Source organism: Lissotriton vulgaris, chromosome 2_1, assembly GCF_964263255.1.
Source record: "Lissotriton vulgaris chromosome 2_1, aLisVul1.2, whole genome shotgun sequence".
Lineage (NCBI taxonomy): Eukaryota > Metazoa > Chordata > Amphibia > Caudata > Salamandridae > Lissotriton > Lissotriton vulgaris.
Window position 1 is genome coordinate 1,969,556,808 of NC_141687.1, and position 26,263 is coordinate 1,969,583,070.

General features: G+C 48.6%; 1 protein-coding gene across 2 annotated transcripts in view; it reads left to right on the top strand.

Annotated features, from left to right (window-relative positions):
• The window catches only part of VPS33B (VPS33B late endosome and lysosome associated), a 792,141-nt gene that overhangs the window by 518,609 nt on the left and 247,269 nt on the right, over nt 1-26,263 (top strand). The gene's annotated exons all lie outside the window — the stretch shown is intronic.

Genomic DNA, 26,263 nt, shown 5'->3' on the forward strand with positions numbered 1-26,263 from the left:
TGCTGATTCCACTCGTCCACGAGTGATGGAGGCAGCTGTATAGAGGGCACAGAGGTGGGTGAGAGGGGGACGGGAGACCACCAGTCCTGCAGACCTTCCGATGACTCGCCTATCCAGCCCACCCCGTCACAGGTCCCTTTTTGTCACAGGTACCTACCTATGCCAACTAGAGACCCCCAAATCTAACACGCATTATGGCCCAAGGTTGTCCCTTCGACATAAGGCAATCTGTTACCATGCCGGCTTTTTATGCAGACCTCATCTTCCAAAGAGGAAGAACAGCTCCATCAAACCCTATAGGGGCACTCAGTTTCTATGTGGATCAGACCAGAGATTACAGACAAGATGACCAACTTTTTGTCAGTTTCCCTGAAGATAAGAAAGCCAAAGCAGTACAAAAGTAAACTATCTCCCTGTGGATTGTCTCTGGATAAAGATCTGCTGTGGGCTAGCCGAAAGGTAACCCCCAGAAGGCTTGAGTGCTCATTCCACCAGAGGAAAGGTGGCTATCACTGCGCTCGTGTGCAGGGTACCAGTTTTGGACATATGTCAGGTCGGTACATGGGCATCCCTACACATGTTCACAAAGCGCACCTGCCTGGAGTTCCAGGCCCTGCAGGATTTCGTAGTCTGAGCCATTCCACAAACCCACCACCTGCTACCTACAAAGCTACTGCTTTGATATCTATTCACAAGGTGAGGAATCTGTGGTTATAGGTCTCTATAATAAGTTAGTTACCTTTGGTACCGCTTTTTTGGCAGAGAATATCTAACCGCAGAATGCTCACCGACCCTCCTCCCTTCCCGTTCTGTGGATTACACTCATACAGCCCATTTATAGGCTTCCAATCTGAATGTCTACACACTGCTATATTATGATTTCAGTGGCTCCACGTCCGTCGGCGTAGACGGAAATCAAACAGAAAGAGATGTATATTGGCGCTGATATATTGGCCCTGACATCACCTCCAAGGTGGGGTGGAGCCGCACAACACCAACTACCAATGAGTGAGATAATTGCTGCGAAAGTTTACGGATCCAGTCTGGAGCCTGGGGAAATTTACAGGGTGGGGAATCTGAAGTCAGATAGAATTTCTACCAGCAAAAGTGTTACTGAAGATAAGTAACTTCTTCTCTGTACCTTCCTGACCAACTTTCTTTGTTCAGATTGCCTGTAGTGGCGCATTTCTTGAAAGGTTTACTGTATGTCTTTCCTTGCACACCTTTTGTTGTTCCTCAATAGAAATTAAAGTTAGTTCTAACTTTTGCACCACTGTTTAAGCCAGTGCACAAGTGCTTGATTCTTCTCATGGGCCTCAAGACTATCTTCATGGTGGTGATCACTTTAGCCCCTAGGGTCAGAGTTGTATATCCTTTCAGTCCAGCCACATTTTCCTTTCTTATAGTCAGTCAGGTATTGGTACATTTCCCTTCTTTCTACCAAAAGTGGGGTTTCCCTTCTACATGGGCCAATCTATACCTTTCTATCCTCCTCTTCATTCTTCCAAGAAGGATGAGCAATTGCACGGACAAGATCAGAGCAGGTGGAGTACCTGCTATTGGTAGGCTTCACAGAAGCTAAAAAAAAAAGGCTGAGCAGGTAACCCTTTGCATTAAGATGTACTAGGCCTTGACCAAGAGATACCCTCTGGCTGACATTCATGTGCATTCAGCAAGGACCGTGGCGGCCTTTACTGTCCTCAGAAAGGCTTACTGGGGCAGCTATTTGACAGGATGTTGCTTACTTTTCTTTTGGCACCGTTGCTAAACATTGCTGTGTAGAAGCTGTGTCATGGGGTGATAAATTTGTAGCAATTGCTGTTTTTTCACAATTTCCTTGGTTGATCAGCTCTGCTCAATCCCACATTCTGATGGATAGTCTATAGGATATTGCTTTGGGACCCATTCATGAATCTGAAGTAAGAAGCATTTATTAGAAGAAAATGTTACTTGCTTTAAGTAACAGTGGAGTCGTATTCCTAGAGGCAGTACTGTCCCTTAATCCCAGCTTTCGACAGCAGCATCTATACTGCTTAATCTACCAGAGTATCGGAATAGCCAGATGTGGGGGAGGGGTGTTTGGGAGGATACTGTTGAGAGGGATATTTGGAACAAACTGTAGATTTAAAGGAGACCGTGGTATTCCCACAGTTAGTAAAACATTGATAAATTCATAAATAAACTTGACACTTTTGAAAATGGGAAGGGATGTCTCAGATTAAAACAATATGAGAAACAACATTCTCACTTAGTATCAGCTTTTCACTAGTTTTCTGTTCGTCTTTTCAGACTGGAAGGCATCAAGACGTGCCAATTTTAAGACTGTCTGAGGCGGTCTGATTGATGGCCTTGTCACTAGCTAAATTATTCTCAAAATGATTATCATATTCGTTCATGTCACTTCTTGATGTCTCATCTTTTTAGGAAGCCCCCCCCCCCTCACCTTGTTAAAGACACTTTCTCTTAATGATGGTTCAAAGATTAATGAGGGCCTCAGAATTGTGGTATATGCCAACGGGTCATCCTCTGCAGTTTTTATCAGGAAAAGTGTGGAAACACAGAATAAGCTGAATATTTATTATTATCAATTAAATGTATCTCCATTTTTGACTTTCAATGTAAGGCAGTGTGCAAGAAAGAAATAATTTTGCAAAACATCCTCTGAATCTCATAATAGTACTGGTAACTGTAAAATCAGACCCCTCTAATTCTCTATGCAGTGATCAGCCTTTTCACAACGTCTTTGTGTGCTGGGCTCACATGTGGCACTGTTATTCCTCTTAAGAAGTCCTTTACAGTCTTGAGAGGGTGGGGGAACAATCTCTCGACTTATGATATTGTTTTTAGGTCGAGCTGGAGATAGCAATGCGAAGTATTGCGTCCAGCTCGACAACTAGAGTTGCCTGTCTCCTGGGAATCTGAGACAGGGGTCGGGCACGCGCGACGATTGGTGTCTATGGACGCGCACGTCCTGGCAAGCGCCGTGCACATCCCCTGTCTCAGATTCCCTGAGGTGCGCAAACACACACACAGGCAGGCAGACACACACGCACGCAGGCAGACACACACACGAGCGCCCATACACGCACACATACAGATACCCCCCCTCACCGTCGCGCACATACCCACACACACACGAGCGCACCGAGTCCTCCCGCCCCACCCCCGCCACCCTAGTGTTTGCACATGATCCGGACGAGCGGTCACGATAGGCTTAACCCAGCTTGTTTCAAAACGGGGTTCTCAACGAACCTGTGTAGTAAAAGAAACTCTGAGTCCCAAGAGCACACAGTGACACACGAGCACGTACCTGCCCATCCAGCTGCACAGGTCCGTGGAGTCGGAGCCCAGCACAGAGTGCACGATCCCGAGGTACAGGAGGAAGGCCAGCCAGAGCATCTTCACGCAGAGCCACTGTGCACAACACACGGCATCAGCCTCCACCGGCAGCTTGCATGGTGCCCGAGGATCACAAGAGGGAGGTGCCGAGACTCGCGGAAACACATCCACCACCAACGACCGCTGCTGACTGACCAGCGGCTCCTGGCAGAGCACGGGGGAAGGGGAGCAGGGGCCGGCCAATCGGACAAGGCCGGACAACTTCTGACCAATCAGAGACCGGCGAGTCTGGAGGGGGAGATAAACTTCACGAGTCCGGGAGGCATGGCGGCAGGTTTAGTGGGAGAGGCATGTGCATTCCTCGCTCCTCCTCTGACAACGAATCTGATCCCATCCGAAGAGTTTATTTATTTATTTAGGTGTTTGCAGAGCGCTATTGCTTCGAAGCACTGTTGACTAAGAGTCTTTAATAAGGAGAAAGACAATATTTGGCAGGTAAGGATGCTTTCTCTAGGCAGCTGCCCACCCACTGTCTACTCCCAAGCCGGGCCGTAGAGAGGATTGTGAGCACCTCATAAAAGAAAATAATAATAAAAAACACAATTTTTCTTGATTTTTGTGCGTCATGTAAGTTTTCAATGAAATTGTGCACATAGTGCAAAAATCAGCTGGGCGTCTTCATGGGTCTTTTTTAAAAAAGTTTGCTTGCCAAAGTTCAAGGAAGAGGTTGTGAAAATGAAATTTTTCCTTCAAATTTCTCTACTCGTGTCATGCCAACCAGGATAGTTTGCCCATTACCAAACTTATTGTGATATGCAGAGACAGTAGCGTAGGAAGGTGCAGGCTGCCCCTGGGCTCATCACTGTGTGTGAATAATAACTGCTGTGAGGCCGTGCGTGAGGTGCATCATCAGCGCTGTGTGAATAATAACAGCTGTGAGCCCTGTGCTTAGGTGCATCATCAGAGCTGTGTGAATAATAACAGCTGTGAACCCGTGCGTGAGGTGCATCATCAGAGTTGTGTGAATAATAACAGCTGTAAGGTCGTGATGGAGGTGCATCATCAGAGCACTGTGAATAATAACTGCGTCAGCCCCGTGCGTGAGGTGCATCATCAGAGCTGTTTGAATAATAACAGCTGTACGCCCGTGCCAGAGGTGCATCATTAGAGCTGTGTGAATAATAACAGCTGTGAGCCCCGTGCCTGAGATGCATCATCAGAGCTGTGTGAATAATAACAGCTGTGAGCCTGTGCGTGAGGTGCATCACTTATTTGCCTCTCTTTCGAGTTTCAAGGGAGGCTCACAAATACAGGCACTTTCAGGAGGCGTCAGCCCCGTGCGTGAGGTGCATCATCAAAGCTGTATGAATAATAACTGCGTCATCCCCGTGCGTGAGGTGCATCATTAAAAGCTGTGTGAATAATAACTTCTGTGAGCCCGTGTGTGAGGTGCATCATCAGAGCTGTGTGAATAATAAGAGCTGTGAGCCCCGTGCTGAGGTGCATCATCAGAGCTGTGTGAATAATAAAAGCTGTGAGCCAGTGCGTGAGGTGCATCATCAGAGCTGTGTGAATAATAACAGCTGTGAGCCCATGCCGGAGGTGCATCATCAGAGCTGTGTGTATAATAACAGCTGTGAGCCCGAACCTGAGATGCATCATCAGAGCTGTGTGAATAATAACTGCGTCAGCCCCGGCTGTGAGGTGCATCATCAGAGCTGTGCGAATAATAAAAGCTGTGAGCCCGTGCCTAAGGTGCATCATCAGCGCTGTGTGAATAATAACTGCGTCAGCCCCGTACGGGAGTTGCATCATCAAAGCTGTGTGAAAAATAACAGCTGTGAGCCCGTGCGTGAGGTGCATCATCAGAGCTGTGTGAATAATAACAGCTGTGAGCCCCGTGCCTGAAGTGCATTGTCAGAGCTGTGTGAATAATAACTATGTCAGCCCCGTGCCTGAGGTGCATCATCAGAGCTGTGTGAATAATAACAGCTGTGAGCCCATGCCTGAGGTGCATCATCAGAGCTGTGTGAATAATAACTGCGTCAGCCGTGTGCGTGAGATGCATTACCCGACCTGTGTGAATAATAACAGCTGTGAGCCTCAGGTACATCATCAGAGCTGTGTGAATAATAACAGCTGTGAGCCCGTACGAGAGGTGCATCATCAGAGCTGTGTGAATAATAACAGCTGTGAGCCGGTGCCTGAGGTGCATCATTAGAGCTGTATGAATAATAACTGTGTCAGCCCCGTGCGAGAGGTGCATCATCAGAGCTGTGTGAATTATAACAGCTGTGAGCTTCAGGTGCATCATCAGAGCTGTGTGAATAATAACAGCTGTGAGCCCGGGCCTGGGGTGCATCATCAGAGCTGTGTGAATAATAACTGTGTCAGCCCCGTGCGTGAGGTACATCATCAGAGCTGTGTGAATAACAACTGTGAGCCCGTGCGTGAGGTGCATCATCAGAGCTGTGTGAATAATAACAGCTGTAAGCCCGTGCCTGAGGTGCATCATCAGAGCTGTGTGAATAATAACAGCTGTGAGCCTGTGCCTGAGGTGCATCATCCGAGCTGTGTGAATAATAACAGCTGTGAGCCCGTGCCTGAGGTGCATCATCAGAGCTGTATGAATAATAACTGTGTCAACCCCGTGGGTGAGGTGCATCATCAGAGCTGTGTGAATAATAACAGCTGTGAGCCCGGGCCTCAGGTGCATCATCAGAGCTGTGTGAATAATAACTGCATCAGCCCCGTGCGTGAGGTGCATCATCATAGCTGTGTGAATGACAACTGTGAGCCTGTGCGTGAGGTGCATCATCAGAGCTGTGTGAATAATAACTGCGTCCTGCACTCTCTACCACACTGCTTTCAAGAACAGCATACTCTTACACACACTCACACTGCTCACCAATTCAAAGTTTGGTAAACATTTTATGCACCGCATTGTCATACACAATGCCAATAACTCAAACTTTAATGCTGCGAGACCTATTGCATTGTAAATGCTTGTTGGTAATAGGCATGTGAGCCCGAGCCTGAGGTGCATCATCAGAGCTGTGCGAATAATAACAGCTGTGAGCCCGTGCCTAAGGTGCATCATCAGCGCTGTGTGAATAATAACTGCGTCAGCCCCGTACGTGAGGTGCATCATCAAAGCTGTGTGAATGATAACAGCTGTGAGCCCGTGCGTGAGGTGCATCATCAGAGCTGTGTGAATAATAACAGCTGTGAGCCCCGTGCCTGAGGTGCATTGTCAGAGCTGTGTGAATAATAACTGTGTCAGCCCCGTGCCTGAGGTGCATCATCAGAGCTGTGTGAATAATAACAGCTGTGAGCCCGTGCCTGAGGTGCATCATCAGAGCTGTGTGAATAATAACTGCGTCAGTCGTGTGCGTGAGATGCATTATCCGACCTGTGTGAATAATAACAGCTGTGAGCCTCAGGTGCATCATCAGAGCTGTGTGAATAATAACAGCTGTGAGCCCGTGCCAGAGATGCATCATCAGAGCTGTGTGAATAATAACAGCTGTGAGCCCGTGCCTAAAGTGCATCATCAGAGCTTTATGAATAATAACGGTGTCAGCCCCGTGCGTGAGGTGCATCATCAGAGCTGTGTGAATTATAACAGCTGTGAGCTTCAGGTGCATCATTAGAGCTGTGTGAATAATAACAGCTGTGAGCCCGGGCCTGAGGTGCATCATCAGAGCTGTGTGAATAATAACTGTGTCAGCCCCGTGCGTGAGGTGCATCATCAGAGCTGTGTGAATAACAACTGTGAGCCCGTGCGTGAGGTGCATCATCAGAGCTGTGTGAATAATAACTGCGTCCTGCACTCTCTACCACACTGCTTTCAAGAACAGCATACTCTTACACACACTCACACTGCTCACCAATTCAAAGTTTGCTAAACATTTTATGCACCGCATTGTCATACACAATGCCAATAACTCAAACTTTAATGCTGCGAGACCTATTGCATTGTAAATGCATGTTGGTAATAGGTATGGAAAGCCTCCATGACTTTCTGACAGTAAACATTTATACCTCAACTAGTAGTGATCACTATGATGGGGTACCCTTTTGCTCTGGTTTAATCAGCTACTTCAATAGTCCACTTGCACTCTCCTCCTCAGTGTATCATAGTTTCTCAAACAGAGTAGCATGCTTCTCTCTAGCTTGTATCAATGGGTCAAAGCACGAGTCGTTACTCTTGCAAGTCCTTTGTGTTATGGTTTCTACTAAAGGCTGTGCATCATCAGAGCTGTGTGAATAATAACTGCGTCAGCCCTGTGCGTGAGGTGCATCTTCAGAGCTGTGTGAATAACAACTGTGAGCCCGTGCGTGAGGTGCATCATCAGAGCTGTGTGTCCACCGTTCTTTAAGGCCCTACGTTTTTGCCTGAATACATTTGGTACTAAAAAAAATTTAAAGGCCTCCCATGTTACAAGAGAGAGGTCTCCACAACTCCAAACTGGGCGGGGCAGAGAAAGCACCACTCCTGCTTGGTGGTCCGTGCTGGCTGCAGATGGTTGGTGACAGCATGCTATGACGGAGACACCGGTTTGCATTGCCCTGCTCACAAAGACCTACACATACTTAGCTGAACAGAGACATACCAAATATGCTAGAGGGGCAAATGCTGTTTTGGGACTGTGAGTGAATTCAGGAAGAGAAGCCCCCGCTAGAGCGACAGATATTTCCCTTCTTAGGGCAACAAGGCGTTAACTTTACAGCTGTAGACTGTCCCCAACAATACTGTAGGTACTGCTCTCATTACCTTGAGAGCAGTAGCATATGCTCGCTGTTGAATATGCTCATTATTTCTAGATGTGCGAGTAGTAATATAATTTTCTTTTTATGAGCCAAAGTACCTACTGGCCACTGATTTTATGACTGCTGTTTGATTGCTATTGAGTGCTGAGTTTGTAATCTCACATCACCTCCGTTAGTAAGGCGTGGACTGCTCAAATTTGCTACCCCTCATTTTCTTGGAAATAATTGTTAACTGCCTCATTGAGAGATCCCTAGTCAAGCAGGATCTCTAGCATAGTGGTCTACATTTTTCAAGTGGGTATTGGTGAGAGCCTCCTACCCGTCTCATATTTAATATAAAGGGGTTATGATCAGATATCATTTTGCGCAAATATTCGGCAATGCAAAATGAGGGTTGCAGGAAAGAGGAGCACACACTGTGGTCCAATCGTTCATATAAATTGTGAGGTGGTAACAAAACAGTAATATTCTCTGACCCAAGAGTTTCTACAGCGCCAGGATCTCAAAAGGGACCATTTTACCAGCCATAGGGCTAATGCCTTTGCAGTCAGAATGTTGAAATTATGGGGGGGATACATATTTCGGGTTCCAAGAAGGTGGACCTTCCGAGAATCCTCTGCCTTCAATTAGAGTCTCTGTGGTGTGACGAAGATAACCAAAACGCCAGCTGAGAGAAGTGGGGGCAGTAGGTTGTAAAGAGAGCAGGAATAATTGTAGGAGAAACCCAGCCCTGTATTGCCTCTGTTTCCAATATTCCTAGTGCTGAAAGTAAACACCTTTTTCTAGATTCCTTATATTTGATTAGAATGTAAGGAACCGACTAACCGAAAGATTAGAATAACTATTAGGAAGGCTTAACAATAGGAGGACAGGCATACACTACTGTAAAGTACCAAAGGGAAGTCTTATCCTTTCCTCTGGCAGATTGTCTCTGAACTTGTCTAAGTGATTCGAAGAAGTGTGTGTGGTGCATGTGGCTTTCACTTTGAATGTTACAAAATCCAAGGGTACCTAAAATGGAGGACTGGAAAGATCCCAGAGAGCTTATGTGAATTGGAGGACTTTTTCAGACATTCCAGTGACATTTGTAGTAGTCCAGACTGGACAGTGTTTTGGAGAAGCAACAATTTGTCCTTTTGAGGCTAAGATGTTTCCCTCCCCTGACCTGGCCTTATGTTCTCTGCAAGGGCTATCCTCCACAAGTTGACTAGTGGTTGAGTGGGGCAAAAATAGAAATGGAAGGAGCTTCTGAATTCAAAATTAATAAATCAAATATTGTAATCCATATACGTTTCTTTCTTCTTTCTTCTATTTTTTAATCTCTTTTTATTTTTTTTTTATTTATTTTTTTACGTTACAAGTGAAACAAAGACAAGAGAGCATTTATGGCACAGAAAACAAAAAGAAAAGGGGAATTAGCGGGCATCAAAACATCTAACAGAATCATACAACTGACAGTCATAAACGTAATATTAATCCAAGCCAAATGTCAAATACTGATAAGTGAATGAAAATAAAAATAAGAAATAAAAATAAAGATAGATAAAAACAGTCTATGACAATAATGGACACATAAGACATAGAACAGTTAGTCCCACTGAAGACTTGACCAAACCCTCCCAAACTTCACCCTTGACAGTAAGCCCCGAGCTTTGGCTAACGCAAGTTCCATTTCATAGACCCCCCTCAGTAATAACCAAAAGTCAGAGATTTTGGGACTAGATATATCAATCCAAGCCCTAGCAATATAAAGCCGAGCAGAAATAATAATAACTGAAACTAAGGGTTTGGATAAGTAGCCTGGATCGGATACCGGCCACAGTATTATTTCTTTCTCTGTCAAATAGATCGCATTGCCTGATAACCTGCTCAGTACTGATGCAATTTCATACCAAAATGTAGCTAAACGGGGACACGTGGCAAGCATGTGGCGCAGATCAGCAGCATACTCGTTACATTTAGGGCAATATAACTTCGAGGAGACCTGGGTAGTGGCCCATTTCGAGATTACCTGCGGGGTATAATATAGCATGAACATAGTATGATGTTGTTGCAGCTTAAGATTGATGGAAAATACGGCCAGATATTTAGTAGCCATTGAGTCTGCAACCTCTTCTATATTGATTCTGGTTCCAAACATACAATTGATTTTAACTACCGGCTCCAATCCGTCATTGACCATTACAGACAGGAAGCTCTGATAAGCTTTCCCAATCTGACCCTGCCCAAAAGTTTTAAAGATAACCTGCAGTTCATCAGGAGTATGAGGGAGGGCGGACAAGCCCTTCCCTTGTATGAAATAATCCCTGACTTGCAGGTACTTAAAAAATGATTTATGGGATAACCCAAACTCATCCTTCAAAGAAGAAAATTACCTAAAACCACGTTCATCATACAACTGCCCTAACCATATTATTCCACACTGTTGCCACAATCTACAGACAAAGTCAGAAAATATGCCCGGAAACCTAGGATTGTCCCATAAGAAAATAAATTCATGTAAGTCTGGCACAGCAAAAGCTTTACAAATATCTTGCCAAATACGATAAATGTGCCTAACTACCTTAAAACGAACTCTTTTAAAATAATTTGGGTCCGACATATAATGTAGAAGAAACCCACTTTTTGGACCAAATGCGAGCTGCTATGCAAACCATATTTTGACCACAGTGGGTCCCAAAAGTAAACTCTGAATACGATTAAGAAAAGCTGCCCAAAAATAAGTTTTAAAATCGGGGAGCTGGAAACCACCTTGCTCAAACGTCAGCTTAATATATCTGATCGCTCTCCTGGCTCTACGCTAGCCCCAAATAAAGCTTCCAATAACCGAGTCTAGCTGTTTAAACAATGACATTGGAAATCTTAAAGGAACTGAATGAAACAAATAAAGAAATTTAGGCAAAACATTCATTTTGACTATATTACATCTCCCGATGATAGTCAGGAGCAACCTGTGCCATCTCCGGAGATCCGCAGAGACTTTTTTGAGCAAAGGTTCATACTACAAGGCCATAAAATCGTCAGTACAGCTACTGAGACAAACACCAAGGTACGTAAAAGTGGCACTAATACCTTGCTGGGGTAGAGCAAGTTCAGGTACATAATTGAGAATAGACTGAGTTTTATTTAAATAAAGCTTATAGCCAGAAAAGGAACCAAAATGTTGTGCCTCCTGTGTAATTACAGCTATAGCCACATCTGGCCTGGTAGTGAATATGGCAATATCGTCTGCATAGGTAGTAATTTTTAACGTTGTATCATTAAAAGATAAAGGTGAGATAGAAACATTCTGAAGAAGATGCCTAATAAACGTCTCGATGTAGAGCGCAAATAGTAAGGGGAAAGCGCCTGCCCCGCTGTATACTTACTGCCCTAGATGTACAGCCATTAAGTTTAATAACCGCAGAGGAATTGCTCTACAATTGCTGGCCCGCCGAGATAAACCTCTGACCGAGGTCTAATGATAGCATAGTGCACCATAAGAACCACCAAGCAACTCGATCGAAGGCCTTCTCGGCGTCCAGCATTAGCATGCCAATCCGCTGACCCAAATGACCTGTAACATCTAAAGCTGCGAATGCCGTGTTTATATGTGCTACTGTGTCCCTACCTGGAATGAAACCATGTTGTTCTTCTGAAACCATTGATGAACAAGTGGGGCTAGGCGAGAAGCTTCGAAAAAATGTTGGCATCTGCATTAATAAGAGAAATCGGTCGATATGACCCAAGGTCCTCCACAGGTTTGCCCTTTTTAGGGAAAACCACAATATTGGTTCTATTCCATGAAGGGGGAGTTGCAGTATATCATTATCAGCTCAAGAAGAACTGGCGCCAAGACTTCTCTAAAGGTTTTGTAAAACTCCAGCGGTATGGAATCCTCTCCCACTGCCTTCCCACTAGGCAGAGCCCCGATAGCTAACTTCAATTCCTCGAGGTCAGCGTTACTTTCTAAGCCCGTAGTGTAAGACACATCCAAATAATGTAGAGCACTCTTTTGTAGATAAAGCCTAGCCATATGTTGATTAAAGGTTCCAGCTTCCTTATATAGGCTAGCATAGAAGATCCTAAACTGCTCGACTATATCTTCGAACTTTGTATAGGTGACACAATCCACTCCTTTAATTTTCTTAATGTGAGAATTAGCCCGCTGATCTGCAAGTTGGTAGACCAGTATCCTTCCCACCCTCTCTCCGTACTCCTACTGCTTTGTTCTAAGCTTGAGAAAATTATTGGCAGCTTTATCTTTTAGCCTTCTATGAAGTTTCGCTTTAACATTAATAATCTGGGCATATATCTGTTGTTCACCCCTATCCCTTGACGCTATTGCGCGGGCGTGTTGCTGTTCTAGCTCAATATATTGCCTATGTTCATTAGCCTTTTCTGCTTAACTACATACTGGAGAGTGGCCCCTCTCACACATGCTTTTAAACAATCCCAAACCAGAGCGAGGGATGAAGTGTGAAGATTATTCAGAATATATTCCTTAAAGACCTCTGGCATATAAATAACAAAATCCAAATTACCCAGCAAGTGCCGAGGAAACGAGAATTCCCTTGTTTGATATTGTCTGGATGATCCAAGAGTTATATTGAGCATGATGGGATTGTGATCCGAGGTTATCTTTGGGCATATTACCATTGATGCATTAGCCAATAGTCCATAATTAGTAAAAATCATGTCGATCCTAGAGTACTGTTTGTGCGGGTAAGAGAAATAAGTGAACCCTGGTGTTGTAGGAAACAGTGTCCGCCAGGCATCATCCAATTGGTGAATATGCAATAAATCTCGAATAGCAGCCCTTACCTGGCCCATTCTAGCCCTAGCATGCGTGTTTGTGGTATCGATTTTATTATCTAAAATGCAATTGAAGTCCCCCATTATAATAAGGTAGCCCGTCCACTCTAAAGGTTCAGAATTAAGGTAAGAAAAACTTCAGGACAGTCAGCATTAGGGCCATAAACCATACATAACCTGATGTCCAAATATCAAAATGTGCACAATTGCCCACCTACCCCGACTATCAGCAAGGGTTCGCAGTACAGTTATTTTGGAATATTTATCTTTCAGTAGAGTGACCCCCTTATAGATGCGGTCTGTGAAGTACAAATGATCAGATCATAGCCTAGTTGTTTTAAGTAACTTTTATCTTTATAGGCCAGATGTGTTTCAGCCAGTCCAACTATTTGGGGCTTGTATCCTTTAAGCTCTTCTGCAACCAGTAGCCTTTTACTAATCATGTTTAGCCCACAGACGTTCTAACTCATAAATTTGACTCTAGACATTACCAAGGTTCTGAAAAACCGAATACTGCTCTTGCTCTAACCACCTACATATTTTCCCACCCAACAGATGCTCATTACTATTTACAAACATTTTCTGTGCTACTTTAAAAAGGCTGTGACTACTTAACCCCCACCTTCCTCCCAACCCCCTCTGACCACCCCGTCCCCCCACCCTGTTTCTTAGAAAAAGAATCACCCCCCTTACGGCTGTCATGACCGACAGCAAATGAAAGACACCACCACCGCCCCTTCCGCGAAGGCCCCCAGCCAATCCAAACACCGCCGCCCCCTCCCACCGCACCCCCCCAAGAGTCTATTACTGAAAGTAAAGAAAAGATAATCTTTAACTATATCAAAATTACAATCCAATGGCATTTAATACTTCCCCATGCCAAAAAACACAAAACAGATTAAGCCAGGATGTTACATTAGTATGCTTTTTTAGCCTCTTGTTCACTTGAGAAGAAGTATGAGTGACCATCCCTAATAACTTTGAGCCGGGCAGGCTCCTGCAAGAAGACCTGAGAACAAACAGACAAATGAATCCATGAGCTGACGAAGCTGCCATCTCTTATCCATAGATGACTTGCACAAATCAGATCTCACAAAGATTGACCTAAAATCCACTTGAACAGGAGCCATTGGCCGGGCCCTAAAAAAATAGCCTGACTACACAGGAAGTTTCCCAAAAATACCAAAATAGGCCTAGAATAATTCTTTCTGGCTTGCGAGTTAGATGGCAGAAATAGTGGAAGACGATGTCCTCTTTGGACCTGCGTGTCCATGTCCCAGTCGTCCAGGTCCGGAAAAGCTTTCTGTAGCAGGTCCAGGACAAATGCCCGAGGATCAGAGCCTTCTGATACCCCAAATATCCTCAGGTTATGACGCCGTTGGTGATTTTCAAGATCGGCAATTTTAGGTTGCATAGAAGCAAGCTGAGACTCCTGTGCGGTAACCACCTTGACCGTATGAGTACTGACTTCCTCCACGCCTGCGACCCGCTCCTGGAGTTTAGAGACCTCAGCAGTTAAGTGGTAGACTTTGGTAGTAACCTCAGATAGTGCCTTTTTGATTTCAATGCAGTCGACCCTTGCCTGTTGGTAGTAGGCTTGTGCTTCTGCTCTCTGAACATTCAAGGCCTGCATAATACTAGCGAGTGAAGGCTCCTCGCCCTCTCCCTTTCTTCCATCCGAGTGGTTCTGTACTACATTGCGGCCTGTTCCCACCTCTTCGGAGCCCAAAGAACCATGAGGGGAGGAAGGAGATCCACACACTGCAAGTGCAGTGTTAGGTCCAGAAGGTATTGGCCCCTTTGAATAGAAAGTCGCCCTATCAGCAGTATTTTGACCGTGACCATGCTCAGTAACTGTGTCTGAAGTTTTTGCAAATTCTATATTATGTGAGCAGATATCAATAACCGTGGGATTGCTAGTACATTGTTGAACTGCAGAAGTAACACAGGCCATGGTAGTCAGAGAGGCTGAGCGACCTTTCAAAGGAGTAGGAGCCATAGTGTCACCCTGTGACCCTACTATAGAGAGTCTAGAAACAATGGGTCGTACTTCCCCTTAGATGACACCCATTTACGTAACAGGCTAACTCCTGGAGCGGCCTTAGAGGAGCTTGATGCGCCCTTCAGTCGACAGAGTGTGTCGGTAATCTGAGCCCTCTTGCCAGTCCCCCCACGGCCTCTACCACCTTTCCCACTCTGACCTATTTCTTTATGAGTTTTACGCCCCTCTGGAGTATTACTCGCTGAGCTGACATTAGCACTACCCAGACCAAGTGAGGAAGAGTCAGTAGGAGAATCCGAGCACAAACCCCTTCCTATTTCCACAGTCTCGTTTGCCTGCTCCTTGCTACGTCCAGCCCCATCACAATACAGTCTGTTGGGCAGTTGCCAGTGGTACCAGGGCTAATCTCCTGTGCTGATCCATTTTGATGATACACAGAGCCTTCATTATTTGGGCCCTCGGTTTGAGGGAGACTGCCACGACAGAAGAAATTGTTCCGGTCTCTTCTCCACCGGCCTAGAGTAGAGAATAGGAGGAAAGGGGTTCAACAGGGCACCGGTCCGCCGAGCAAACTCCCCCAGGAGAGACAGGAGAAACATCCACTCTCGTAATGCCATTAGAGACCTCCAAACTCCCTCAGCCCTCATTAACTGCAGCATTAAAAACTTCATCCATCTGGGCAAGGGGAACAGCAGATTCGGATCCGCAGGACCGGAGAGAGCTGTAGCTCTACCTGAGTGTAGTAGCTTAGGAATGGGCTTCCCCACCTGAGGATCCTTTTGACAACTTGATATACTGTTGGCTATTGGGGCCCTCTCAGGCATTGCAGCGTTGTTTACAGGAAAATCATCTTCAGAACCCAACTTACCTTCAACACCTTCAACTGCCGTGCGGAGACCCCCGCTCTCTACCTGTACCTCTATGCACCCTCAACGCGTTGACCGTGGTGGGGCCATCGCTCCTTGCTTCACTCTCAGTCTTTCGTTCAGCTGAGATACAGACCCCAGAGTCAGTATAGCGCTGTCTCAACGCTTGTTTACCACTCCACTGCCACACCTTAATGCAAAAGGCTCCAACAGCACAAACCGCGCCGATGTTTGAATAGGCCCCCCGACTGCAAGCCACCTCGCTATGCGGGCGGAGCGGATCACACAGCTGGTGTGGGTGAGCCGGCACTTCCGTCATGAGTAGGATGCAAAGTCAGGAAGAAGATGACTGCCGCCGTAGCACTAAAGCTATGCTATGCTAGGACTGCGGCTACAGCCCACACTGAAATTGGAAATATATCCGGTGCCAAGATCTTTTCTTTCCTCTTTCCCCCAGGAGTCAGTAGCAGTTGCCAAGTTCCTTTTATAGATTCCCACCAACAAAAGTCAATCGCGGACACCGTAGGGATGAATCACTTATCTTTGACCCCACCGGGTGCTGGCGTCAGGATAGATTGCTTTGAGCACTGCCGGGCGGTAGATGGAAGAGAGAGCACTGCGGCTGTGGCTGGCAGCTGAATAGTAGAGTGGATTTGCCTCAGTGACCTTAGGGACGGCCCCACCCCACGCCGTCAGAACGCTGAAGCCGAGGCAGGGACAGGTGGCGAGGACAGAGACCGCCGCTGCAGCGCTATGCCTGCGGCCGCCGAAGCCCACGCGATAGGACCCGTACCCTCCAGATATGCCCCCGCCGCCCAACTACCCTAGACATGCAAGATCCCCACATTTGAAATCACCAGAGATTCAGGTGGGGTTAAAAAGGCCATGTTTATTCACACATTGTATAAACATGACAAGCAATAACATGCATATCAAAATCACAAGTTATAACATAACTACATTTTGAGCATATCAGCTCCATGAGCATATCAGCTCCATCACCTTCCCAACCCTAAGGGAGGAACACCATCTGGTTCGCATCTCGCAACTGGGTATCCTACGCCAAGTGCCATGCACCTGCCCCTTAGAGTGGTGGGTCCCGCCCTTCTATCCTTGTCCGCCATTACCGGGGCCTACCTCTCGACCACCAGGCTGCCCAGGGTCGCCCGGGAGGCTCGAAATCTGTCGCCCTAGCCTCCCCAGCCGGTGGTCACTTCCTCCCAGTGAAGAGCTTGCCATATCCCCCCTCAGAGCTGGCCTATGGAGCCCGGCAAGCGGGCTCCCATCCATCTTGTTTAGCCACTATTTACTGATCGCAGGTCTCTTCTCCGCAGAACGCCCCTCAAACCATTAATCTAAGGGACGGGTGGGTGGGAATTTCGGAAAGCCGGCCTGGATCTCGAGAATGGCCAGGAGCCGGCGTGAGCAGTCAGGTATCCAGGAGTGATAGCGGGAACAGAGACCCCAGTCACAGAGAGTTGTCCCTAAATAGGCCCAGAGACTCCACCTTCTGACCCTCGGGTCACGCGATATCGCCAGAGTGGAAATGGGTCGGCCGGACGCCGATTGGGCCGTCCGCCGGACCAACCACCAGAGACCAAGAGCGGGCGGGGTCCGGAGAGGCCGGGTCCTAAGTGCGCGCGTCGTGATTCTCCACGCTTGTCATAGGACCCGTACCCTCCAGATATGCCCCCGCCGCCCAACTACCCTAGACATGCAAGATCCCCACATTTGAAATCACCAGAGATTCAGGTGGGGTTAAAAAGGCCATGTTTATTCACATATTGTATAAACATGACTAGCAATAACATGCATATCAAAATCACAAGTTATAACATAACTACATTTTGAGCATATCAGCTCCATGAGCATATCAGCTCCATCACCTTGCCAACCCTAAGGGAGGAACACCATCTGGTTCCCATCTCGCAACTGGGTATCCTACGACAAGTGCCGTGCACCTGCCCCTTAGAGTGGTGGGTCACGCCCTTCTATCCTTGTCCTCCATTACCGGGGCCCACCTCTCGACCACCAGGCTGCCCAGGGTCGCCCGGGAGGCTCGAAATCTGTCGCCCTAGCCTCCCCAGCCGGTGGTCACTTCCTCCCAGTGGAGAGCTTGCCATATTCCCCCTCAGAGTTGGCCTATGGAGCCCGGCAAGCGGGCTCCCATCCATCTTGTTTAGCCACTATTTACTGATCGCAGGTCTCTTCTCCGCCACAAGGGTGGCCAAGGCCCAAAGGTCTGACACCCTCCCCACCTACGTTCAGAATAAATGACCAGAGTTCTTGGATAAACGTATCAGTTCCATAGTCCGACAAATGCACGGCCCTTCACTGAGCACAACCTTGCTAGTTCGCCGTTCAATCGCCTCACCGAGACGTTCAAAGATCTAGGACGCACTCCTGGGCCCCATGCCCTGTGCGATAACAAGCCAGACCAGACTAGTTTCGTTGATGGGAACACATGTCCCAGCCAGGCAAACTCGGCTAGTAGGGCTTCCTTGACAGCCAAGCGCCCCCTGTCGACCATGTCGTTGCCTCCCAAATGCAGGATAATCCAAACCGGCGATTTATGCTCTCGTGCCCTGAGCTCCTCGACGATCCGCCTCAAGTGTCGGATCCGCATCCCTCCAACGCCATGCCATACGAATTCGGTCTCGCCCAATGCGGCCGGTTTCACCACCTCTCTTCGCTGCACGCGCAACGCCGCGCGACGCACGAACGAGTGCCCGATTACCCATACCACGGAAGCGGGCATACTAATCAAAAGGAGAGAGATGGAACCGTTAGACACTGCACACATATGCATTACAATAATTCAGGCCTTACATATTGTTTGTAGCAATCAGAGGTCCAGCGACCTACACCTTTCACCATGATGGGAGGCAGACCCGCTCCTGCCGCTAAAGTTGCGGCGCCAATCCTAAAGGAATGAGAAGAATAGCCCGCTGCTCCCAGTCCCAGGTTCCCCAGGGCCAACCCAAAGCCTGCCTTAAATTGGTATTGAGACAGGCAATCCCCGTTTTTGTGGACGAAAAGAGCCGACCCCCCCCCTGCTGGGCGTCGGGCTAGGTACGCCTGCATACGGGTTACGGGGCAGGCAGCTATCCCTGGGGCAGGCCGCAACTGGATGTTGGCCCCCTTTTCTGTTTGGTCTGTTTTGGACCGTCTCAACCGCACTACTAGGCCCCCCGGGGAAATGGAGATATCCTTGAGCTGCAGGCCCCCCCCGTGGTCTACTCTGGAAGCCCCTACAATCTCACCTAGGCTGAAGGCCCCGTAAAAGGCCAGGCAGAAGGCCGTCCCCAGCATGATTCCTTCGAATGGAGACAGGCAAATAACAGACAGTGCCCCCAAAATATCGATCAGGGTCGGGAGATCCAAAGGCCTACGACAGTCCCGCCGTGTCCCGTCTAGTCGGGCCCATCCCGCTAAGGCCTTCCTGATCAAGAATGAAGCCCCAGGATCCCGCTCCCCCGCCAGTTTAGCAAAGAAGCCTATCGCCCCCAGGGAAGCCCTAGCATAGGACACTGTTTTGCCCTGATCCTGCAGAACCTGTAAAAAGGCGTACATCGTTTCAGTTGAGAAGACCCTCTCCCCACCCGAGTTTTCAACAAATGCTTTGTAAACATTAAACTGCGACTGATATGCGCGTTTGGTGCGATCACTCAGAGCGGCACCTACCAGCCCCGCTAAAGCGGGGCTCCAAATTTCCACAGTGACGTAGGGAACGTCGTCATGCGCTCTTCCGCCTGCGGGTGGAACCTCCGGAAGTCCTGCAACTTGGAACGAGACAAAGCGTCAGCAGCATGGTTATCAACACCAGGTATATGCGCAGCTTTAAAAGTCTAATTCAATTTCAAGCATGCCAACACCAACAACTTCAGCAACCTCAGCACGTGTGGGCAAGTCGCCCCCTGCCGATTGATAACCTGAACCACTGCCATGTTATCCGACCAGAAGGTCACAACCCTGTCCCTGAAGCGCTCTGCCCACACCGTAACCGCAACCCAGATGGGAAAGAGTTTTAAAAAGGCTAAATTCTTAGTCAAGCCTGCTACTTGCCACTCCGCTGGCCAGACCGCCCCACACCAGGAGGGGCCCAAGATCGCCCCAAAACCAACACTACCAGCTGAATTGGTGTACAATCCTAGCTCCTTACTGGACACCGGCGGCGCGGGCCACACTACCCGCCCGTTGAAATCTGCCAGGAAATCCCACCACACCTTGGGGTCCTCCTTCACCCCTGCTTTTAACCTCACCCGGTGATGCTTCTGGGTAAGACCCACCATCGCTCTGGCTATAGACCTCGAGAAAGGGCGTCCCATGGGAATGATCCGCAAAGCAAAGTTTAGCTGCCCCACAAGCACTTGTAACTGGTGCAACGTCACCTTAGGACACGCCAATGCTACCTCAATGGCTTGGGAAAAGGCTTTTACTTTATCCATTGGCAATCTACATTCCCCCACTACTGTGTCAATTTCAATGCCCAGGAAGGACATGCATGTGTCAGGGCCGACTGTCTTGCTCGGTGCCAGCGGCACCCCAAATTCCTTTAACATCGCCACCAGCTGGCTTAGGGTCAAGGCGCAGGCATCCGACGATGCGGGACCCATTACCATGAAATCATCTACGTAATGCACCACATCCGTACATCCTGACTTTTGCGAAAACACCCATTGCAGCATGGAGCTAAAGGTCTCAAAGTATTTGCAGGAGACCGCACAACCCATAGGCATACATCTGTCGTAGTAAAATTGCTGTTGGACCTGAAAGCCTAACAAATGGTAATCCTCAGGGTGTACCGGTAACAAGCGGAATGCTGACTCAATGTCGGTTTTTGCCAGTAACGCCCCTCGGCCTAGCTCCCTCACTTTCTGAACAGCGGCATCAAAGGATGAGTAGGTCACTGAGCAAACTGCCGGGTCGATGGCATCGTTTACCGATGCACCTTTCGGTGCGGATAAGTTATGGATCATTCTGAACTGTCCCGGCTCCTTTTTGGGCACCACTCCCAAAGGGGAGCAGACAAAGTTCTCCCAGGGAGGAGCCGGGAACGGGCCTGCTACTCGGCCTAAGGCCCGCTCTTTCTCTACCTTTGTGGCCACCACTGAGGGATGGGTTCTTGCTGAAACTTGGTTCCTACACTGAGTAATAGGAGGGACATGCGATGCTGGTATACGAAAACCGCTGGAAAAACCCTCAAACAACATCCTGGCAGCTGCCCTATCCGGATACCTGCCCAACCAAAAGATCAATTTCTCAATGTCAACAGGAGTAGGCAGATTAGACTTGGGAAGGCTTGATATCCTTAGGGGCGTTGCCCCCCCCGTTCTTTGGATTTCTTATTGCACTTTGACTCAGGATGGGACTGGTGACCGCAGTAGGCACATGCGTGCTTGAACTTGCACTGCCCTGGGGGCCACGTGCACCCTTTACCATTGAACGCCCTGCATGTACCTTTCTTCTCGCCCGGCCCTCCCTGGGAAGTCCGAAAGGGCTGCCTAGCCGGGTGCTCCCTATTGCTTACGCTCTCTAACCAAGCATTGACTTCAACCTGATCCCAACAAATGGAGGGGTTTTCTTCCTTCGCCCAGCGAAACTCCCTATCGTATGTCAGCCAGGCAAAACCGCCCTGAGTGGTGTGCGCCTTTACAATCTTATTAGTATAAAAAACCAGCGGAATCGCCAACTCTGGCCTTTTCTCCAACAACACCGTAACATAGACGTGAAAGCCGAACAACCAATTGGTTATCGTCTCTTCTATCCTAGGTCTCCGATCCCGGAAGGAATGATCCTTCCCATCCCTGTCCTTGTAATCCTCTTCTCGCCTCTTCGGCCTGATAAGGGAGAATATATCTACGTAGGCACCTCTCCAAATCTTCTCTCGCATTTCCGTACTAACATGCGTAGCTAACATCCCTGACTGGGACAACACGTTCCCCTGACTAGTTCCCACCTCGCTGCTCCTTGGCGTAGTGTCAACAGGCTTACCTCCTGTAGGTGGCACCGCTATCGCTGTCGCGGGGGGCTGTGCTCCAATCGCTACGCTGGGCGATGCTCTGCGCGACTCGACTAACAGCGCCAACTGCCTCTGAATATCCTGCAACGCGCCCTGTTCTGTGACCTGCGGGGTCACCCACGGTGCTGCCGCCCCAGCGCTCCCTCTCTCTAATATCCTTTCCGGAGCTGATAATTGGCCCACTAGAGTGGAAACTGATGCCAGCAAGCTGTCGAACGGATCGCCAGCGGCTGCCACTGCGGCCACCGGTTGCGGTGGGAGTGGTGCCGGAGGGACCGTGACTAATGGTACCACGTCTCCCGGAGCCAATGCCCTCAGTGCCTCCCTAATCTCAGACAAAACTGACCCCACTGGGTCTACTGGTGTGACCACTCCTGGTTCAGGATTAGAAGGAAGAACCCGCTCTGCATCTAAAGGAGGAGTGGGGACGGGACCTACTGATCCCTCGTCCTGTTTCCCCCCGGCAGGGCTAGGCCTACTCTTCGTCCCTTTCCTTTTTGGCTGCGCCTTGGCCTTCTTCTTCAACGGCGGATAAGCAGCCTTCGGTCGCATCCCCCTGCGCGGCCGCTCTACTGCTTCGGGCTGCTTCCCCCGGGAAGAATCACTCTCGTCCCCGCTATCGGGGGTCTCCTTGCTCAACTTTTTTAGCAACAATTTCATAATCTGCGCTAATTCAGGTTCAGAGTCCTTACGCTTTTGTCCACCCTTTTTTGGAGCCATGCTAACTATCGCGTGCTTCACACTGCCTCGCTATAGCACCTAACGCGCCCTGAGTTCCCTGTTCCCACACCCCTAAGCACCGTTCACGCCGCCCGGCAGGAGCCCGCACCACGAAGACCCTCGCACACAGCCGTAAGCCCCGTAAGGCAGCAACACTCCAATCCCTTCTCTGCACCCACCGTGACTCACGGCTGCCCACGAGGCACTCGACCCCTTACCTGGCTACACGCGTTCGATACGGTCAACCATGCAACCCTGATCAGGAGACTGAGAGAGGCTGGGGTGTCGGGCTTGGCCCTTGAATGGCTGATGTCATATCTCGACCAAAGGCAGCAGGTAGTCGCTCTGCCACCCTTTCGATCGAACATCAAGAGGGTTGGGCAAGGAGTGCCCCAGGGCTCAGCCATTAGCCCTATCCTCTTCAATATGTATCTACGCCCCTTGATTGGGTTGATCAGATCGTTTGGTATAACAGTTACCAACTACGCCGACGATACCCAGCTCATCTTTTCATTTGAGGGTAAGGGAGGGGTATCACAGGAGGTCTTCCATCGGTGCATGTGTACTACGGCAGAATGGTTGGGTAATAATTCCCTCCATATCAACAGTTCAAAAACTGAAGTATTGCACTGCTCCATGGACCGGATCTCTAGACCCCTTCCACAGGATTTCTGGCCCCCTGACTTCCAGGGCACCAGTCTGCCTGCTGATTTGGTCCGGAACCTGGGGGTTATGTTCAGCTCGGATCTACAGCTGGACACAACGGTAAACAAAACGTTGGCCACATGTATGGCGCTACTTGGTTCTCTGAGAAAGATCTTACCCCTGCTTCCAATACAGGCAAGACCAGAGGTAGTGCGGAGCATAATATTAAGTCGTCTCGACTACTGCAACGCATTGCTGCTGGGAGCCCCGATCACTGTATTAGGAAATCTCCAACGTATACAGAACTTCGCTGCCAAACTGGCACTGGCGCGACGACGCTCGGATTCCTCCACTAAGGCACTCAGAGACCTCCACTGGCTCCCTGTTTCTCAACGGGTGGACTTCAAGGCTCTATGTCTGGTTTTTAAAGCGTTACACAATCAAGGCCCGGCCCCTTTGCAAGAACTTTTCTCATGGTATCTCCCATCAAGAACACTGCGGTCAGCCTCGGCTCACCTGGTGGTAGTACCTAAGTTCTTAAGATCTCGGATGGGAGGACGGTCCTTCAGGATCGCCGCAGCACGGCTGTGGAACTCCTTGCCGTTAGGCCTAAGGGGCCTGGAAGAGCTAGCCAGCTTCAAAAAAGCGTTAAAGACCTATTTGTTCCCCAGAGCAATGTAACAGAGTGGTAGCTGGTATAATCATGTTCTGTGTCATCTTAGTCTAAGCGCCAGGATGCCCGTTGGGTGACAGTGATAGCGCTATACAAGAACGCCTATACATACGAACGATGCTCAGTCCTTCTGCTTCCAGAATTTCGGAAAGCCGGCCTGGATCTCGAGAATGGCCAGGAGCCGGTGTGAGCAGTCAGGAATCCAGAAGTGATAGCGGGAACAGAGACCCCAGTCAAAGAGAGTTGACCCTAAATAGGCCCAGAGACTCCACCCCCTGACCCTCGGGTCACGTGATATCGCCAGAGCGGAAATGGGTCGGCCGGACGCCGATTGGGCCGTCCGCCCGACCAACCACCAGAGACCAAGAGCGGGCGGGGTCCGGAGAGGCCGGGTCCTAAGTGCGCGCGTCGTGATTCTCCACGCTTGTCAGATGCAGCTTTCTTCTTTAGCTTTTAGTTTTTTCCCAAAGAAACAGAAACAGTAGCTGATGCCGTTGGGTTGAAATACGAGTCTTTAAGTTCCAGCGGGTGCTAAGTGGAAGGAGAGCATTGTGGCTGCGGGCAACTGGAGGCCTCAGAGGAGAGCGGCCGTACGTCCTTCAGTGGCGGAGTCAATCTGCCATCTTCCTTTCCCCCAATGTTCTCAAATGCAAGTGAAGTTCAAAGGGTTACAAGTTCCAAATTCCAACAAAAAAGTTATTTGATACTTCAGTCCAATGTAACAATTAGTCCATTCAAATCATTTGATCTATAAAAACAACTTATTGTTACACGCAGGTTGAGTGGGCAGCCTACATTTTATTTTTGCGTTGTTTTTGGGTGTCTCCAGAAAGGTTCTCCTAGTTTCGAATCACCTTTCTGCTCACACTGTGGACAAAGCCCATGACCGGACCAGGTTGCATGGATATAGCAAGAAAGCAGAACTTCCTGTAACTGGTCACAGAACTGCTGGAGTACACAAAATATGCCTGCACCCAGTGTAAAAAGATGAGGCATAACTTCCAGTAATTGTGCCAAGATGTCTGGATTTGAATGCTGGATTCGCACACCAGTGAAGACAAGGAGATTCCCACGAGTGACAAAGGTTTGGGGTAGCTCACCTTTCTGGATTTTGGATCAGTAATCTGGGAAAATTTGCCAAGTCCACCAGAAGAGGCTAACTTGATCCTATTTCAAGGAAAGAGCTAACCAGGTGCTTAAGAGGGGTGCTGGAGTTGCCTTTGCATGAGGAAGATGCTGCTGTGAATGGGCCTAAGCCAGATGACACAATGCCACCGTAGTGACATCAGTAGAAACCTGCACTGCTATGGGTAAGGCTCGAAGTCCTGGAAGTTTCCTTAGCACATTCAACCTGAACCTGATGATGAAATACACAAAGTCTGTTTGCAGCATGCGTATAGAGATGGGTCCAGAACGTCCAGTCAGTGTGCGAAGATGCCCTCACCAAAAGCTTGGGGTCCAACACCGTTCGAGACTGGGAGACACCCTTGAGTGCCGTCGTTAGGAGACACAACAGCTAACTCCCCATTCCAGATTATGGTCTAGTGACTTGGGGAAAACTGACAAGCTTGCCAGAAGAGACTTCCTGGAGACTGCTTCAAGCATAGTGCTCAGGAGGGGTGTTCGAGGTGCCCTTGCATGAGGAAGACGCTGTGAATGAGCCCAGGTAAAGACAACATGATGCAACCACTGTGACATTGGGAGAAACCTATACCTCTGTGACATGGGTGATAATCAAGGTCCTGGAAGATTCCCCAGAACAGGTGACCTGAACCAAATGGTCCAGAGGGGAACTCAATAAAGTGAGTTTTAAAGTCAACTGTCTAGCACAAAGAAGTATCCAGGTGTTAGACGCATCCGACCTCTGTTACAGTGGAAGTACAAGAGAAAACTTAAAAATGCCTTGAAGAAATTGGAACAGCGTGACAACATCCCTATTGGAACCCATGTGGGCACCTATCTTGCTTGGGACTGAACCAGAGGAAGAAGTCAAGCCATTGAACTGCATTCACTGCAACACTTACACAGCCTCCTAACCACTGGTACTGCCACTGACCGCCCCACCTACCAATCAGAATTGGCAGGTGCGGTGATCTCAATCCAAGGGTGCAACATATCAGCTGGCCAGGGGCAGAGACAGTATCACCTCCGCTTGCTGGGCTATGCTGGCTCCAGATGATTGGGGCAGCGTGCTCCTTCTGGCAGCGACACTTGTATGCATGTCCTGCTCACAAACACCTACACATAGTTGGCTGGACATAGACGTACCAGATGAGCGAATGCTCTCCTTGGACTGTGAGTGAATTAAGCTAGAAGAGTCCCCACTAGAGCTACAGAGATTTCCCTTCGTAGAGCAGCAAGGTGTTGACTTTGCTGCCATTGACTGTCCCTAAAGCTACTGTGGGTACTAAGAGCAGTAGCAAATACCC